The 18,903-nt window shown below is 37.3% G+C and overlaps 1 protein-coding gene across 2 annotated transcripts in view; it reads right to left on the bottom strand.

The window, feature by feature from the left end:
* Positions 1-18,903, bottom strand: part of TMEM117 (transmembrane protein 117) — a 534,621-nt gene that overhangs the window by 443,114 nt on the left and 72,604 nt on the right. Inside the window, exon 1 of one of the 2 annotated variants that reach the window (XM_061205139.1) lies at positions 14,863-14,915. The exons of the other annotated variant lie outside the window; for it this stretch is intronic. The gene's annotated coding sequence lies outside the window, so the exon portion shown is untranslated. Of the gene's footprint in view, positions 1-14,862; positions 14,916-18,903 lie in introns of those variants that run through there. 2 annotated transcript variants of the gene reach the window in all.

An 18,903-nucleotide genomic window follows, 5' to 3' on the forward strand; every position in this document is an offset into this window, starting at 1 on the left:
TAGAGGGGTGGAATAGGGAGGGTGGGAGGGAGGGAGACGCAAGAGGGAAGAGATATGGGAACATATGTGTATGCATAACTGATCCACTTTGTTATAAAGCAGAAACTAACATACCATTGTAAAGCAATTATACTCCAATGAAGATGTTAAAAGAAAAGAAAAAAATTCAAAGAGAGATGGCTTACACAAAACAAAGATTTAGAGTTATGAGAAATACATAATCCATAGTATTAATTGACCATAAATGTGATTTTTTGATGTTTAGCAAGATATTATGATTCTAATATATTCAAAAATATTTACAATAGAGTATATTTTCTATTTAAAAATCCTAGTATCAGCAAGTATAATCATAAAGTAAAAATTTGAATATATAAAGTAGTATAAGTATGCCAATCAGTCTTACTGTGCATTCCCAGGCCTTGTTTAAAGGACAATATGCAAATCAGAGAAAAGGCAGGCTTTAGAAAAAATAAAAAAATAAAAAATAAAAAAATAATAATAATTATAGAAAGCCAGGGATTTGCAAGTCTCCACACAACACATTGACAGGACTATTATAAATAGATATTTAACACAGAATGCTTGAGAGTAAAAAACCCATGCCACAAATATCTTAAAGCAAGCTGTAAAGAATATTATTTATTCTTTGAACAAATATTTAATGTGTGCTTATTACATGCCAGCTGTGGTTCTAGGTGCTGGAGATACAAAGTCAAAGTCAACCATCATTTGGGTATTTAATGAAAATGTGATCTTATTTTAGACTGATTTGACTCAATGTTCCCTTTGCTGCAAGTCTTTCAGCCTTGACCTATTTATTTAATTCAGCAGTTGATATTGAAGAACTGCTAAGACCAGCAATTAGAGTTCTTGGAAAATTAAAATGTGAATTTCTTTCTTAACATATGCATATGTCAAAAAATTCACTAATGGATGTACTTTAAAAGTCAAATAATAATGCTGGTGACTTAAGAGTGCTTTGCAAATAAAATACAGTGGGTTAACTGTACATGGCTGAAATAATACAGAGTTAGTAAAATGAGAAATGTGACAGTACCATTTATGCTGTCATCGCCAAACTCATTGCCTGGCACTAATTTCAGTCATTAGAGTCATTAGAACAAAATGGCAGGTTAACACAGCTTGCAATTCACTAGAAACACACAATAAAAGTGCTGCAACATATTAAGGCCAGAACTGGTGTGACCCAAATGTTGAGTCAAATCACATTAAAAAAATTTCCCATAAGCTACTTCAACTTAACTCATTGAGCGTCCATCCTAATGATAGAAACCTGTATACACAGACGGCCATCAGCTGACTCCCCATGCAATCTAATTAAACCAGGAACCTCAGAGTTACCCCAGGATGTCACATGAAAATGCACTATCTCCCCCCGCCTGCAGTGTGACCATATATTTGGTTTCCCTGGGACATCAGTGGCTTATAACTCTTGTCCTAGAATAATTATTAATAGTGCCCCCTTCCTTTCTGAAGTGCACTGGTTTGGACAATAAGTTATATGCCACCTTTCCTATAGGTCACAGAATTCAGAGTTTTTTTAACACTTTAGAGGAGTTTCAGGAGATACCTGAGTGAAAACAGTCTTCATAGGTCAACAGAGGTAAAAGACATCACTAGGAGGGGTACATTTCTGACAAGGTGATAATGACTTTTATTTTAATCATAGATATATTTGTAAATCTGAGTGTATGTTTATGTTACTTTGATATGGTCAAGGTAATTGGAAAACAAATCTTAAAACAATCCGAAGCATCAAGGTGGTACACAAGCCTATATCTGTGTTGGAGGTTAGGGTTGGAGGGCACAGGGATTAATTGTTACGAATGTTGATTAAAGTAAACTGAAAGAGCCTAGAACCTCAGAATCTTTCCTGGAGATACAGTAGGTTTAGAACCACTAAGATGTCATAAGATTCTAACAAGGATAATGACCTAAAAGCATATTTTAAAATATATGATGAGCTCGCATATATTGTGGAAGATGGAGGTAGATGAGTGTAAGAGAATTATGGAGAAACTACTTGGTTTCTTGGCTTTTTTGCTGCTGTGTTCTCATCAGCAAAAGAATAGAAAGGAACATTTCCTTTGTACCTCACAGCCAGACTTTTATGCTAAGTTCTGGGTGCCTTTTCTTCAGGCGTAGTTTTCACAAAGAGGCCTTGAACAAAGAAATAGACTAAACAATCTCAGAGGAGAAGGAGTAGAAGTGTTTGTGCTTCCAGGTAAGAGATTAAGGTACTCCTGGGAAGTTGTTAAGGCAAGATTAAATAGAGTGAGGGTGTCTAGATTCACTGAGGATACAAAGATTTTGGCCTCCAAGGTGACAGAACCTCATTTGGGTTTGATTCCATGGATGCTGGTGAAGGCCAAAGTACCAAGGGTCATGGCCTTGGAATTCAGGTAAGGAGACTGAACTGGCCCCAAAGGAAGGAGCCAATAGAGCAGCCACCCACCTTCGTTAGGAACACAGTGACCTGGTTAGGATGGTGGAGGTCATCAAGAGGATGTGACAGCTGGCTGACCCAGGAGCTGGACCTGGGCAATCAGAGGTTCCTCACCCCCTCCCTTGGCCTTGGAATGTACATTCTGCCCACCGTTCCCCCAGTGGGACCATTTTCAAGAAGACAGTCTTGAGAGAGCAATGTGTTGTTGAGACCATCTGCACAGAATATGTGACGGACCCAGTTAAGGCCTCTGTATAAACTTTTTACCCTGGTGGGCAGGTATAGAGATCTACTTGTCTTGTGGCCGCTCAAGACAAGCCTCATACATAAGTTCCTTTGCTTGCTAAACCTACCAATCTGGAGCAGTGTGCCTCATTCTTTGGTCTGTCCTTTCCCTCTGAGAATGGGGCCAGTTTCAGATTTCACCCAGGAAGTTCCTGAGGTTGCAAACCTACACTCTCTTAGACTGCACCATTGTGCTAAAGAAGAGGCAGAAGACCATCACCCAAGCAGCAATGGGAGAGGGGAAGACAGGTAAATGCAGACTCAAGGATTTGTTTCCAGGACCCCTATAAGCCCTGGGACTGCTTTAAACTTTAGATATAAAAAAGATGATCTAAAAAATTACCAATTTTGTACTCTCTGTTCACCTTGGTAAGCGGGAAGTCCAAGCAAGATTTATTTAATTTAGAGGGAAAAGTATGGCATTACACATACTACCCTGACCAGGAAATATGAAAGGAGGCATTTTCCTCAAGAGGACACTAAACTGAAGTTAACACTACTATCCATTAAGTCTTCTGCTGAAAAATATCCTACATATGATGCAACCAATTATAATGTATACATAATGTGTACATGCAACTACTTAATGTATACATAGATCTACATAAGAAACAAATGTAATCTGCAGTTGTTTAAAGGAATATATTTAATTTGTTGGGGTCAAAATCAGCATAGCAGGCATTTAACATACCAGTAAGAATATTTTCTGTTGCAAATAACAAAAACAATGGTTCCAAACCCTTGCTTTTAATCACTATGGAACACTTGGACTTCAGATGTGCTCCGAAAATGGTGTTACAAAAGATATAAGTTAAATAAATATCATTTTTAAATTAAAAAACAAAAATGAAAAATAAAACAAAAAACTAATACCAGCTTAAACTATAAGTCTATAGGCTTCTCATATTTCCTAACAAGGATATTTGTTCCCTGAACAAAAAATAGTTTTCTCCTTACTATAAATGTTTAGAAAATAATGTAGATTTAGTTTAACTAAACAATAATATGACTTCAAGAAAGGCTTCATCCAGCTCTCAAACAATATGACCAAGGTTTGATTTATCTCCATTTCCCAGCTCTGTTTCTGCAGGATGGGGTCCCATCTTAGCCAGCTCCTCCTTACCAGCTCCTCCAGCACATTCATACATACTCTTTGTAATCCTAAAATGACTGTAGCAATCCTGACGAATGTGTCTTCATTTTTGTCTGGGAGGAAAGCATACTGCTTTTGCCCTAGCATTTCTTGAGAAGTCATGTGATTAACTCCACTTGGGCTTGTTTTGGTCCTGAACCAAACACCATAGCCAGTTATGAAAAGCAATGATTAGCTAAGTCTATGTTACATGCTCCACTCCTAGAGCCAGATGAAATTAGTTCCCTAGCGCTACATTGATCCACAAATGCAAGGCAAGTATGGCAAACAAGTTGAAAAATGTAGAGCCCTAAGATGAAAGGTCCCTGGGTCCTTGAATCACTGCTTGGAACAGAGGTGCCTGCCATGTTTTGGGCTTAAATGAGTGAGAAATTCAATTGAGATGTAGTCATTCTATGTTTTGTAGCGTTTTATTACTGCAGCTAGCATTATCTTACCAGATACAAGATGACCAGTGAATAAAAGGCCCTGAGAAGGTAAGAAAAAATGGGGTTAAAAATGGCCCAAGTGCGCAGTGGTTGAGAATCTGCCTGCTAATGCAGGGGACACGGGTTCGAGCCCTGGTCTGGGAAGATCCCACATGCCGCGGAGCAACTGGGCCCGTGAGCCACAATTACTGAGCCTGCGCGTCTGGAGCCTGTGCTCCGCAACAAGAGAGGCCGCGATAGTGAGAGGCCCGCGCACCGCGATGAAGAGTGGCCCCCGCTTGCCACAACTAGAGAAAGCCCTCGCACAGAAACGAAGACCCAACACAGCCATAAATAAATAAATAAACAAATAAATAAACAAATAAACAAATAAACAAATAAATAAATAAATAAAAATTAAAAAAAAAAATGGCCCAAGTGGAATCTTTACTTCTTTTTCTTTTTTATGTCCCTAGTACTCAGCAAAACACATGGTAAAATATTTATATTGGATGAAATACTGATGGGAAGATTCTAGAAGGAAAATTAAGACCTGTCCTCAAGTCCTCCAAAAGAAAAATTTTACAAGTAAAATATGCAGGAAAACACATCTTGTTGGCAATGATGTAGTCATCACTCAGACCACTCAATCTCAAAGACCTAATGCTCAAGACTGCATAGTTTGTTGTCTACTGTGCGTGCACCACACCTGTCTACAAGCTGCAACACAGTGAGGCCATATTTGTCTTCCTCACCACTGGTGTCCCCATGGCACTGACACATAGAATGTCTTAAATAAATAAATATTTGTCCAATAGATTAAAAAGGAAGGGACACACAAACAATATTCCACTGTATGACTAAAAGCCCTCTGTCTTTGTAAATCTGGTGCCTACTGCACCCGCCCTGTGAGCCCTGTGGAGCCCTGCAGTTCTTCAAGCTTCGCCTCCTCCTCATTTTCTCCCCATAAATTAACTACCTCCTGAGATCTATTCCCTCCTACTCAGCATGAAGCTCCTGTTTCCTTATCAGACTTTCTTTTCCGCAGCACCCTTGTTTCTTGTGAACCCCAGGTTTATTTTATACTTGCCCTTCAAAACCCCAACTCTGATTCAGAGCTACAATTTGTTTTCTCCAATTTCAGTAAACTGTGGAAAAAGCTACACAAATGGGTTGATAAGCTACTACATAATCATGATCCCCAACTTCAGCTGCTACCACAGCACTGCACATTAATACATCCATTTCAAATTTCATCTCAAAACTCCTACTAAGCCTCTTTCACTCTCAGAATATGACCTTAGTCTCAACCTCAAGAAAATGTTGCTACTACTAAATATGATTTCCTTCAACCTTCTTCCCACTCACATTCATCCACTTATCTACTTTCTCTGTTATTCTTACTTTCTTCTTCTGTTTTTCTTTGTGCTCCTCCCGCAAAAGAGACCATGTGTGCCTTTTTAAAAAATACCCTCCTCTCTCTTGGTGCCTTGTTTCATCATCCATTCTTTCTCTCCTTTGTGTTTCCAATCTCTCCCACTCTCCGGGTTCTCTTCCCTCTGCCTCTAAAGCCTCTTAAGTCCGTCCTATAAACAAGGCTTTCTTGACCTCATATCCTTGAACTACCATCCATTCAACTTCCCTTCTCATCCAGACTTCAAGAGAGAGTAATCTTCATCAGCCCCACTCACTGAGATCTTACTTGCAATGCAAACACTCTACTGAAATTGTTCTGGCAAATGTTAATGGCCCCCACCATTGCCAAACGCAATAGAAATATACTGGCCTTTAACTTAGAGGACATTTCGGCTGCATCTGACACTGCAGTATCCACTCTGTCCTTTTTGACACTCTACTTCTTTGGCTTCCCTAACACCAAATACTCCTTGTGCTTTTTCCACTTTGTTTATTCTTATCACTTTGAGGGGCATCTCTTCTGCTTGTCACATAAACAATAATGTTCCCCATGGTCTGCCCTCAGTCTTTCTCTTTGTCATACCACTACATGGTCTTGAAATGGTGCAGGTCCTTGCCCCTCCCCATGTCCTCAGCCTGCCTTTTGTCTGTGGAAAAACTTTAGCAAGAGAATAAGTTTAGTCAGAGAGGGTTTCCCTGGTGGTGCAGTGGTTAAGAATCTGCCTGCCAATGCAGGGGACATGGGTTCAAGCCCTGGTCCGGGAGGATCCCACATGCCGTGGAGCAGCTAAGCCCATGTACCACAACTACTGAGCCTGCGCTCTAGAGCTCACGAGCCACAACTACTGAACCCACATGCTGCAACTACTGAAGCCCACGCGCCTAGAGCCCGTGCTCCACATCAAAGAGAAGCCACCGCAATGAGAAGCCTGCACACCGCAACAAGGAGTAGCCCCCACTCGCCACAACTAGAGAAAGTCCACGCGCAGCAACGAAGACCCAACACAGCCAAAAATTAAAAAAAAAAAAGTTAATCAGAGAAGTGAGAAAATGCAGAAACAAAGGAAAACAGTCAAAGGAGACCACATAATAATAGTTTAATCATTAAGCATAGTCAAGGACCTTCAGTTCCTCCTTAAGGTCTATAGATAGTATTCTGAGCCATATCCTAGGAGCTGTTTTGCAGATACTGAAGCCCCCACCAAGTGGAGGAGGATAACTACATGATGACCAAATTGAAGCCATGAAATTGAAGCCATGACATAAGCTGCCACAATTCCGAGAACTGGCCTCAAAGAAATGGGAACAAACCCTGGAACTAAAGATTAACTGTACTTAAAACAACCAAGATGACGCTGGTCAGACCACCGATGACCAATTTCAAGATGACTGTCAGAGCTGACTATATTGTTTCTGCATGTAGCCCCCTCCCTCTGTCTATAAAAGCTCTTGCCCCCTGATTGTCAAGGGGGGAGTCGGCCTTTGGACAGGCATCTGCCCTACCCCCTGGTTGCCACCCTCCGAAATAAAGCAACCTTTCCTTTCCTACCAACACTTGTCTCTCAAGAACTGGCTTTCCAGCGGCAAGCAGCAGGACCTGGGTTCGGTAACAGTCTCACTCACTCTGTGGGTTTAACATCCAATATCTCCAGCATAGACTTTTCCTCCTGATCTTCAGACTGGAAGAGCCACCTACCCACTGTCCTCTTCAATGTCCTACTGCCAATTCAAACTCAGTATACAAAAAAGAATTCGAAATTTCCACCTCTCGTCCCAATACACAGTATACCCACATCTCCAATCTGACCTTTTCTGTCCATAAATCCACCCCTACTTCTGACTTTACCATCTTATCATTTTCAAAATAACTAAAGGTTAGATTCATTCTTGATTCTTGATTCCTCCACACCTTCCATTTCAATCAACAGTCTTATTATTTTATAAACTTCCATGCATGCTCTTCTCCCATAATTTGGATTCCCATTGTCTCTTAAATGGGACTGATGCAACAACCTAACTGGTCTTCCTCACTCCAGCCTCTTTTCCCATCTCAATCCACCCCCAATAAATCTAACTAAAATATAAATATGGTCACATCGTCCCTTCACTTTAAATCTTTCAATGATCACTCTTCTCCTACAGTATAAAATTCAAGTTCCTTATCATGGTATACAAGGCATTGCTTGACTTGACCCACGCTTATCTCTCCTCTCTCACCACTCCCTACCTTTCACTCTAGTTGCATAAACACTAAACAGATTGCAGTTTCCTATGTTCATGCTGACCCTCTGCCTGGGATACTCTTCTTCTCCCATCACTCGACTAACGCCTATATTTCCTGTGGGCCTTAAAATGTAAGTCAGAGATGATCTCCTCTAGGAAATCATCCTCATTGTTAAATATTTCATATATTGGAGTAATCGTCAGCAGAGCTTACAGGATCGATTCTCTCAGGAGGTAGTAAGTTCCCTTCAGGTCAAACAAGGAGGAATGGGCACTACTGAAGCCAAGTGTAATGGGTTGGATTACATGATTTTTATGATCCAGTCAAATCTGAGGATTGTAGGGTTTGTTGTATTGGTGAGAGACTAGCTCAAAGTCTGCTAACTCAAAAGACTTTTAGTTTTTAAAAAAAGAAATTAGTCTTACCCATTAAGAGGAACAGTATTCTTTCTTATGTCTTACCTGTCATCATATGCCTAATATATAAAATGAACCCAAAGTAACACACTGACAAGATTCTTTAAAGTTAATATTTAACATTTTAAATATTAGAATATGTGACAATTGATATGTCCTATTTCTTACATCTAGAAGAGTAAAGTATAAAGTGAAATTGGATCAGAGCACTTGAAAATTAATTGAACTTTACTTCCAATCAGACTAAAATAAGTATATGAAGAATTCATGACTGATTTGTATAAATTTATAGTTTATAAGAACATGATATTTTTTAAGATTTACTAATTTTAAAATGTCAATAAAATAAAAGTAACTAAAATTAGAGAATTATTCCATGGATGGGACACCAACAAAGAAAATTATCTAACAAAACACACGAGAATATCATTAGGGATGAAGGATATTCTAGTTAGACAAACATGGCTTTATATAATAAGTATAAAATGATGAAACTTTTGTACCATAAGGGCACCATTTCATTAATATTCAGATCAAATCTTGTTATTTCAGTGTACAAAGAGAATTTAAAAACATTGAACAGATGGCTATCATCCCTTATTAGAAGTAGGTGATTACACAGAAAATGTTTGTGATTCACTGAGTTTGACAGAAAATCAAATATGGAGAATTGAAATATAATTGCATATGATACTAAAAATATGCATTATAATATGTATTTCAAAAGGTTCTAGAAAGAAAGGAAAATAAGACCATGGTTAGAAACAGCAAAAATTATAGCATTTTCAGATCTAGGGTTTAATGTCAATTTTTTAAAAATGTATGTATTACAATAATTTTGAGTAAAATATGTATCCACTAAATAAACAAATATTGACATAAATTATTCTCCCCAGGAAAAACAGGAATAAATCTTCCATTTCATTGAGAAAGTCCAAATATTATATTTTACTATTATAATATGACTATTTCCATTAGATCATTCTTAGAATTAATTGATTTAAATTGTTTATTATTGCTCAAGAGGAAAAAACATAACTCCAAAAGGAAATAAAAGGCATTCACTTATTATTATCTGTTACTTTTCCTTTTAAGGAGAAAGGAGCTATTGAATAAAATGAATATTAAATTAACATTACATCTTAGCTTGTAGCCTAAGATAAGATTGTAAGATAAGATTTAGCACCACACTTAATTCATGCACACATATAATATTATAAAAGTCTATAATTTTGATGAAATCAATTTGTTCTTTTTTCCTAGGTATCTACTAAGTGGAATCATATTAAACAGCATTTCTGGAGTCAAAACCCGTCAAAAAAAAGTAAAAAATAAAATATTTTTGGAAATGATACAGGTTGTTATTATCACAATTTTGTATTTTGAAATGGGCGATGGGATAGAAAGTATAGCTTCCTGTTTTTAAACATTAATATCATCACTATTATTAAATTTTTACATTATCATTATTATATGGATACCAGCTTTGAAAAATAATACTTCTTATACTTTTTTTAAAAAATTTATTTATTATTATTTATGGCTGTTGGGTCTTCGTTTCTGTGCAAGGGCTTTCTCTAGTTGCGGAAAGTGGGGGCCCCTCTTCATCGCGGTGCGCGGGCCTCTCATTATCGCGGCTTCTCTTGTTGCAGAGCACAGGCTCCAGATGCGCAGGCTCAGTAATTGTGGCTCACGGGCCCAGTTGCTCCGTGGCATGTGGGATCTTCCCGGACCAGGGCTCGAACCCGTGTCCCCTGCATTGGCAGGCAGATTCTCAACCACTGCGCCACCAGGGAAGCCCAATACTTGTACTTTTAAAATAGGTTTTTATTTAGTGTTGGGCATTCTACTGATCCAACTGAAAAAGAAAGGTTAAGCTGTCAAAACTAATCCCTTGAAGGCTGATCCATGGTTTCAAGCAATCCTGGTCAATCACAAGGCTTGGACACTGGCTCCCTGATCACAGATGGAGATGGGACAGGAGGGAATGGTCCTCCCACAACCGTAAATACTGGGAAGGCAAAACCAGGCCAAAATTCTGCCATGTCACCCACATTTCCAGTATCCTATCATCTGTATCCATGTATACATGACTCCTTCCTGCTATCCTGAACTTGGCTTTCATTCACAGCTTTCCACAAGTCCTCTAACTCAGACTGGTTCCTTGTATTTGCAAACTTGTTGTTTTCTCTACCCATTCCATTTATAGATTTACTAAATAAAGATATTAAAAATTCATAACAGGTTCCCAGTTCCGCATATATCTGAACAGACCGAAAAATCAATAACTTTTCTAAGAAATCAATAACTTTTCTGCAACAGAGGTGAGGTCAAACCATTGCCCCCATGATTAGAGAGGCAGACAGGTGAATACAGGGAGTCACAGCTGACTGCAGCAGAAACTCACGAAAAAAAAACTGCCTTGGGAACCAGTGCTGGCATAGGAAGACTTGAACTGTAATTAACGAATTGCTGGAGGGCTTAGTGTGTACAAGACTTAAAGTTAAAAACTCCGGAGAAACCTAGCCATAGGAGGGGTAGGAGGGGTGCTCATTTTAAAATGTGTCAGAACACTCTATTCTTCTTTTTTTTTTTTTTTAACATCTTTATTGGAGTATAATTGCTTTACAATGGTCTGTTAGTTTCTGCTGTATAACAAATGGAATCAGCTATATGTATACATATATCCCCATATCCCCTCCCTCTTTCATCTCTCTCCCACCCTCCCTATCCCACCCCTCTAGGGGGACACAAAGTACTGAGCTGATCTCCCTGTGCTATGCAGCTGCTTCCCACTAGCTATCTATTTTACATTTGGTAGTGTATATATGTCAATACTACTCTCTCACTTCGTCCCAGCTTACCCTTCCCCCTCCCTGTGTCCTCAAGTCCATTCTCTACGTCTGTGTCTTTATTCCTGTCCTGCCCCTATATGGAATCTATTCTTCTTAACAAGGACTGCCCTCAGGAGAAGCTACTTCACCAGACCTAACTTGCTGAATTTCAATCAGAACCTAAGTGATCTGGAGGAGAAGAAATACCCAACTCTAGCCCTCTCTAGCCATCCTCTCCCACCTTAGAGAACCGTGGGGAAACTAAGAAGCACGTGTAAGTTCACAGTCCAGAGGCATAGGCTCACTAAAACACTGAGGCCTAATCATAGGACTGTAGAATGCCTCCTCTTCCCCCACATCTTACCACCATATTACTAAAGGCCTATGTATACCTGGTACATCATGTCCAGTTATCAAGAAAAAATTTACAAGGCATACTTGAAAGCAAAAACAGATTTTGACGTTTATGATAGTAGCTTACATGGAAAATTCTTAATTTTGTTGGTAATATTTTCACAATAAAAATATTCATTTTACACATTTGTTGAACACCTACTATGTGCCTGGCAAGTGTTATATACTATAAATATAATATAATGTAAATACAATATAAATATAATTGTGAAAATACAACAAATGTACATTTTCATGTATTGCAAAGGAGCAGGAAGCAAGAAGTATAGTAAGCTAAAATTTAAAGGGTACTAGTGAGCAAATTTAAAATCTAGGGTTACTTTAGGGCCAAAGGCCCATAAGAGCACTAAGAAAATGAAATAAAACTAAACCTGGAGATACTGCATATTAGGAACTGAACCTGAGTCTCCCCAGTAAATCACAATCCTCCAAAGAGTCTAAAGTTGTCCTAAAAGAATAGTGTCTCCTGGATTCCAAACTTGGCAAACCCAAATACATTCTAGAAGAAAACAAGCCTAATTTAAATCCTCAGAATTCCCATAGATTATATTATTAAAGTATTAGTTCAAAATTAATACTCACCAAACACAAAAAGAAATGTTACTATGAGTGAGAGTTGACAAAAACAGCAAATAAAATATTTACACCATACAAGGACTTCAGATATTGGAATTACCAAATATAAAGTATTTAAAATCTGCTGTCTCAACACATGTTAGCATTCCTCTACCTTCTTAAACATATGAATTACAGTAATAATTTCTGATACCTTTGTCTACTAATTATGTCAACAGTGCCATTTCTGGCTTTGTTCTATTGATTAATTTTTCTTCCATAATGGGTCATATATTCCTGCATCTTTGCATGCCTGATAAGTTTTTAATGAATTCCAGACATTATGAATTTTCATCTTCTTGGGTGCTAGATATTTTTGTATTCCTATTAGTACTTTTGAGTTTTGTTCTGAGATGCATTTAAGTTACTTGTAAACAGTTTGATCCTATTGAGTCTTGCTTTTAGACTTTGTTAGGTAGGATCAAAGAAGCCTTTAATCTAGGGCTAATTTTGTCCCACTACCATCATTCTGAGTACTCTACCTGATGCACCATAAATTCCAGATTTTTCCTCTGACTTGTGGGGAGACAAACTATTCCTGGCCCTGTGTGAGCCAAGGACTTTACCCCTGCTCCTTTTGAATGGTTCCTTCCCCACCTTGGGTGGTTTCCTCACATGCATGTGCTGATCATGACTCAACTGAAGACTCAAGGGAGATCTGAAAAATCTTTGGAGTTATTTCGCTGTGTTCCTCTCTCCTCTCCAGTATTCTGCCCTGTGAAATCTAGCTGTCTTGGCCTCCCCACACACCAAACTCTGTCTCTTTAATTCAAGGAGACACCAGGCTCTGCCTGATTTCCCTCTTCCTGCATTGAAGCCAGGAAATTCTCTCCAAGAAGTAAACTGGAGTAACTGGAGGGCTCACTTATGTAAAAAGACAAAGAGAAGATCTTAAAATCAGTCAGTAAAGGCAGATTTCTTCAAAGTAACAACAACCATACCTGTAGAAGATATCCTAACAGTAACAGTGGACGTCATAAAACAGTGTTTCAAAGTGCTGAGAGGAAATAACTGTCAACCTAGAATTGTAAACCTAGCAAAAGTGTCTATTGTAACAAAGGCAGCTATTTGAAGGCACCAAAGAACAAACAAGGCAGCCAAGATTGAAGGCCAAGATCCTTGAAAGAAAAATGCATTTAGATAAATTCTCATTTATTGCCGCTTTTTCCCCTTGGGAGATTTGCTGATTTTCAGAGACCATATGGAAAACTGTGGCTTATAATTTGAGGCAGTCTCACTGGGTGAGAGAGACAGAAATTGGAATTCTGGGCTACCAAGGCCACAAGGACACAAGGGACCAACTACCAGAAAAAGGGAAACTCCAAAAGTAAGCCCAAAATTCTAACACAATTTCCTATAGAGTATTTGCTGACACCTAAACTATGTAGGCGAGAGGTAATACCAAGCAAAGAATAACTAAGAGAAAAACCCTAAGCATAGGTTTTAGCAGTCTCATGATGTTGAGGAAACAAGAATTGGAATCCAGGATACACCAATTCAGGATACACCAGGAACTCTGAATGAAGTCTAGGATTTCAGATGTGGTACATTAAGTGCTACAACACAACAGTGAGGGCAAACCAGAAACAGACCAGCCCAAACAAAGCCTGAAACTCATTTTCTATATGCATTCCAGAAGAAAATTAAATTTTCCCTAGGAAAGATTATATCATCATGAACCTCTGTAATTCTTCACGTATTATCCTTGATGTTCAATTAAAAAATAATAATAATAAGCACACAGGACAACAAGACAAGAAAAATTACTGAAAACCCAATAGAAAAAAATACATAATATAAACTCATTAATGATGCACATAGAAGTCAAAATAACTATAATTAATATGTTCAAGAAATAGATTAAAAGATTATGAATTTTATCAAAGAACTGGAATCTATTTTTTGAAATCAACTGGACGGTCTGGAACTAAAAAATAATAACTGAAATTAATAACTAATAGATAAATTTAACAGCAGTTACATATGTACATACTGTATGATTTCACTTATATAAATTTCTAGAAAAGGTAAACTAAGCAGAACAGTGGTTGCCCAGAGGTTTGAAGGGATAAGAGAAAGGGATTACAAAAGCTCATGGAGAAACTTTAATCTTGATTGTGGTGATGGTTTCACAGATGTATACATATGTCAAAACTATACACTTAAATATATGTACTTTATTGTATGCCAATTATACTTAAATATATGTACTTTATTGCATGCCAATTATACCTTGATAAAGTTGTTTTAAAATAAAACAATAATTATATTATCTTTTTGGTTTAACACATATGTGGAATTTAAGTTATGACAAAAATAGGGAGTAAATGGAGTTAAAAGCTATAAAGGTCTTGTAAAGTGTTGGCAATATTAATTAAATGTAGACTCTGATAAGTCAGTGATGTGTTTTACTCTCTAGGGCAGGGGTCCCCAACTCCCGGGCGATGGACCGGTACTGGTCAGTGACCTGTTAGGAACTGGGCCGCACAGCAGGAGGTGAGAGGTGGGCAAGCAAGCGAAGCTTCATGTGTATTTACATCCGCTCCCCATCGCTCGCATTACCGCCTGAGCTCCGCCTCCTGTCAGATGAGCAGCGGCATTAGAGTCTCATAGGAGTGCAAACCCTACCGTGAACTGCGCATGCGAGGGATCTAGGTTGCGTGCTCCTTACGAGAATCTGATGTCTGATGATCTGAGGTGGAGCTGAGGCGGTGATGCTAGCACTGGGGAGTGGCTGCAAATACAGATTATCATTAGCAGAGAGGTTTAACTCACAGAGACCATAATAAATCAATAGCTTGCAGACTCATATCAAAACCCTATCAGTGAGTGGCAAGTGACGATTAAGCTGCATCTTACGGAGTAGACTGGATATAAGCAACACACTTCGGGTGTCACTGTCTCCCATCACCCCCAGATGGGACCAGCTAGTTGCAGGAAAACAAGCTCAGGGCTCCCACTGATTCTGCATTATGGTGAGTTGTATAATTATTTCATTATATATTACAGTGTAATAATAATAGAAATAAAGTGCACAATAAATGTAATGCGCTTGAGTCATCCTGAACCATCCCCCACCCCCTAGTCCATGGAAAAATTGTCTTCCATAAAACCGGTCCCTGGTGCCAAAAAGGTTGGGGACCACTGCTCTAGGGTGATCACTGAAAGAATGAAAGTATGTATAACCAACAAAGAAATAGAGTGGGAAAAAATAAAATACAAAAATATTTTATTTACCCAAAGGAAAGCAAAGAGGAGGAAAAAAAGAACTTAGAAGATATTAGACAAATCAAAAGCTAGTTTGTAGCAAAATGATAGATTTAAACATGCATACATTCGTAATTACATAAGTACAAATGGACTAAAAATTGTAATTGAAAGACAATTGTCACAAGGATTTAAAAATTGAAGGAAAAATAAAAACTGAGAGAGTATATCTTCTATATACCTTCAAAAAACTTCTAGAGGTTGTACTTCAAGGAAAATGAACCTGACTCCAGAAATGACCTCAAAAGAAATATCTGAGACAAGAAAGAACAGTGAAAAAAGAAACTGATCAACACGCATCAAATCTAAACAAACACTGTTTGTATAAAATAATAAAAATATTATTGTCTACTTTATGGGGTTAAAAAGAGAACCAGAGGACTTCCCTGGTGGTGCAGTGGTTAAGAATCCACCTGCCAAAGCAGGGGACATGGTTGGAGCCCTGGTCCGGGAAGATCCCACATGCCGCGGAGCAACTAAGGCCATGTGCCACAACTACTGAGCCTGCGCTCTAGAGCCTGCGACCCACAACTACTGAGCCTGCGTGCCACAACTACGGAAGCCTGTGTGCCTTGAGCCCTTGCTCTGCAACAAGAGAAGCCACCGCAGTGAGAAACCCGTGCACCACAATGAAGAGTAGCCCCTGCTCACCACAACTAGAGAAAGCCCATGCAGCAATGAAGACCCAATGTAGCCAAAATTAAATAAATTTATAAAAAATAAAAATAAACCAGAATACTCAACAACAATCCCATGTAACTAAGAAAACATTGACCTTAGTTAAAATGTTTTAAGAATTTTTATCATACGGGAGATGACTAAGACATTGATTAGCTGTACAGTTGCTAGGTTTTAAAATTTTACTTGAAACAGTGATACTTCAAGGATAGCCACTAAAAGAATAGGTATTGAAAGCATAAATTATAAACCAAATGGAGAGGTAGAGGAGGGATAGAAAAGTGAAAGAAACAAATGAACAAAATACAATCACCCTCATCCCCCCTTCCCAAAAAAGTAAAGAAAGAAGAAAAAGAAGGAAAAACTATGTAATAGAAAACACACAAAAAAGTGGGAGAATCAGATCATAATATAAATGTAATATGTTGATCTTACATAGTACAATAATTGTTAGATAGAAGATAGAAAACTGACAGAAAAATAAAATCAGATGTGTGTTTGCAAGAGACACGTGCAAGAATACAGTAAGGTTGGAAGTAATAGGGTGTAAAAGTATATATCAGACAAAACTAACCAAAAGAAAGCTAGAATGGGTATGAATTCTAGACAAATAGATTTTAAGTGAGAAAATAATATTAGGAACAAAGAGAATAACTACATAATGACAAACATTAAGTTCTCCAGGTAAATACAATGATCTTCAAGTTGGCACAATGCATCAAATGAGATAGATTCAAAATATATAAATAAAGTCTGATAGAACTAGAGGGAGAAATTAAGAAACCCACTATCATAGTGTGAGATTTTAACATCCCTCTGCTATTTATTGATAGGTCATGCAGACAACAAACATTAACAAAGAAATAGAATATTTGAATAATAAAATTAAAACGTGATTTAATGGACTTATATTGAACCCTCCATACAGCAATTAGAGAATACATATTCTCTTCTAACATGCATTGAAAATTTTACAAATTGACCATGTATTATGCTACAAAACAAATCTCAGCAAAATTCAAAGATCAGATATCACACAGACCACATTTCCAAACAAAATACAATCAGCAATCAATAACAAAAATTTAATGATTTTTATATCTCACAGTTCAGAAATTTTAAAACGTATTTCAAAATAATTCATGCATAACACAAAAATTTTAATGGAAATGAAGAAATACTTAGAATTGAACAATTTTTAAAATATTCCATATCAAATATATAGAATAAAAAAGAAAGCATTACAAAATGGGAAATTTAGTCATCTATTGTTTATATTAAAAAAGAAAGCCTGAACATCTATAAGCTAAATATCCAACTTAAGGAAAAAAGAATAAACTTGTAAGGTGATGTTAAAGACAAGAACAATTATTAATTAAATTGAAGGTAAAAATAAAATACAAAGAATCAACAAAGCCAAAAAAATTTAAGTTTAATAAAACACACAGATGTCTTACTAGATTGATGAAGAAAAAAGGGAGAAGGCAATAAAAAGTACTAGAAATGAAAAAGGTACATAACCACAAACACAACAGGGATCCAAAATAAACAAATTTCTTGAAAAATATTTAACTTGCCAAAACTGATTAAAGAAGCATAAAACTTGAACTATTCTAAAACTACTAAAATTTTCTTCAGTAGTTCAAACATCTTTTTATAAAGAGAATATCATGCCTAGACGGTTTGATAATGGAGTTCTTTTAAACATTTAAGTAACACATAATTTCAATCTTTCAAAAACTCTTTCCTCTAGGATTTTATAATTCATTAAAATGTCTATTTAAAAGAACAGATATTAACTAAGATGGCTAATGTTAATTTAAATCTGAAATTCAGATGTTGTTATTTGTTTTCTCAGACATATTCCACAGCTTATGAAAAAAACTTCTCAGAAGAACTTAAGCACTACAGTTCCTGAAATTCTATAGGATAGGAGTTTAGTAGATGCAGCTGGTTGGAAGAGGGAAGAAGAGTGTTGAATCTACAGTTACATAGCACTTTACATAAAATGTAGGAAAATCAATTATCCGTATTTGGGAAGGATATGCCAGGGTGCTTCTCCTGAGTTTCTCACTGCCCATTTTGAGTTGAATTATTCCATTAAAGTACCAAAGATACCTTGACAGATGTTTGCAATAAATAATTCCAAGACATACAGAACCAAATCTGGATTTTTCTCAACATATATTTAATGAGCATATAGGTTAACAATCTTCTAAGTTCAATATTTTTCCAACAAATATTATTTACACAGCTACTAAAAGTACTGGGGATACATATGTTTAACACATGCCATGTTATGCAGATCGTGGCAGATGGCTGGTCTGAGTCTAAAGCTGGGATTCAGACAGGTCTGATGAATTGAAAGGAAAAATTCCTAATAATTTAAATACTTTATTTTCTTGAGATATTCTAGCTGAGTATAAAATGAAACAGGCAAGACAACACTGTTTCTAAAGCACGGTGGTACATATTATGGTAAAGCTCAGCCTGTGGATCAAGGTCTGAGCCCTGTGAGACATAAGAGCGTACTCTTTGGGTACTTAGGAATAAAGTATATAATTCAGAGATGCCAATAGAAACTTTTTTCTATTCTTGGGTGGAAATTGGTACAAATTTAAAATAAGAAGGATTTCATGGAGTTCATCTTTATTTTAGCAGCTTGAGAGCTTATAATTTTGGGAGCGCTTGGAAACCAGAGCATAGGCATGGATCTCAAACTGA

Source organism: Eubalaena glacialis, chromosome 11 (genome assembly GCF_028564815.1).
Source record: "Eubalaena glacialis isolate mEubGla1 chromosome 11, mEubGla1.1.hap2.+ XY, whole genome shotgun sequence".
NCBI classification, from domain to species: Eukaryota; Metazoa; Chordata; class Mammalia; order Artiodactyla; family Balaenidae; genus Eubalaena; species Eubalaena glacialis.